The sequence below is a fragment of the Brassica oleracea genome, chromosome C1 (genome assembly GCF_000695525.1).
Source record: "Brassica oleracea var. oleracea cultivar TO1000 chromosome C1, BOL, whole genome shotgun sequence".
Lineage (NCBI taxonomy): Eukaryota > Viridiplantae > Streptophyta > Magnoliopsida > Brassicales > Brassicaceae > Brassica > Brassica oleracea.
In genome coordinates, this window is record NC_027748.1 from 4,983,563 (window position 1) to 4,984,863 (window position 1,301).

Genomic DNA, 1,301 nt, shown 5'->3' on the forward strand with positions numbered 1-1,301 from the left:
CGGAATTCTAGTTTGGTATGAGGATAGGTTACAAAAAACATCATCCTATCCTGACCCTGTTAACATCCCCTAATCTACCAAACAACAGTACACAAAAGCATCAAGTTCAAATACAATCGCAACAGCACACAATAACACATCCAATATCTAATCATACGTTGCCAGGTTCTCATCATTGTCTTGGTTTTCCCATTCATGGCACATAGGAAGCTCTCGAAATATATCCAGCGCCATCTTCTCCCTGATGGTCTTCCCGTGTTTTTTGTCAAACGTGGTGGGAAATTCTATCCCAAGAGCATGACATTCGATGTACTTCAGAGTGAAGGGGCCACAATCACCAGCTCGGCACTGAGGTACTCCAACGGTTTGTCTCGCATATGTGTATGGCTCCAATGTGTATTGAACCTTTTGTTCGTCAGAGAGCGCGCACTCAACAAGCAGATAAGGGACCATTGTGACAAAAGGCTCCATTACCTCATCGAGTTCTTCAGGGCTAATATGAGAGACAATGCTGTCCCACACGACGATGTGCCTCTTAGGGATCAATATCCATATAGCAAACCAATGTTGGTTCTTGAAGTTCACAGGTGCATAGATATCATCCACATCCACCCCCGCAAACCTTCTTAGATTGGCAAAAAGAAGGTATCACGCCTGCATGATAATTCCACGCCCCACCAGGGAGTCTTCTTCCTAAACCGTTGGCATCAGGAGTGTCGCTCTTAAAATCAGGGTAGGAGGCCCTCCACTGCCGAGAAAATATATGATCAAGAAAGCACATTCTGTCGCTCCTGAAATGTTCTGGATGGTTTTGGTACCGTTGCCTCAGTAAATTAATAAAAGCATCCATTTGCTGCATATAAAACAATACAAGTCAAAAAAACTTACAGACGACTTAGAGACGACTTAGAGACAACTTACAGACGACTTACGTAAGATAACTACCAGACGACTTACAGACGACTTAGAGACGACTTAGAGACAACTTACAGACGACTTACGTAAGATAACTACCAGACGACTTACAGACGACTTAGAGACGACTTAGAGACAACTTACAGACGACTTACGTAAGATAACTACCAGACGACTTACAGACGACTTAGAGACGACTTAGAGACAACTTACAGACGACTTACGTAAGATAACTACCAGACGACTTACAGACGACTTAGAGACGACTTAGAGACAACTTACAGACGACTTACGTAAGATAACTACCAGACGACTTACAGACGACTTAGAGACGACTTAGAGACAACTTACAGACGACTTACGTAAGATAACTACCAGACGACTTA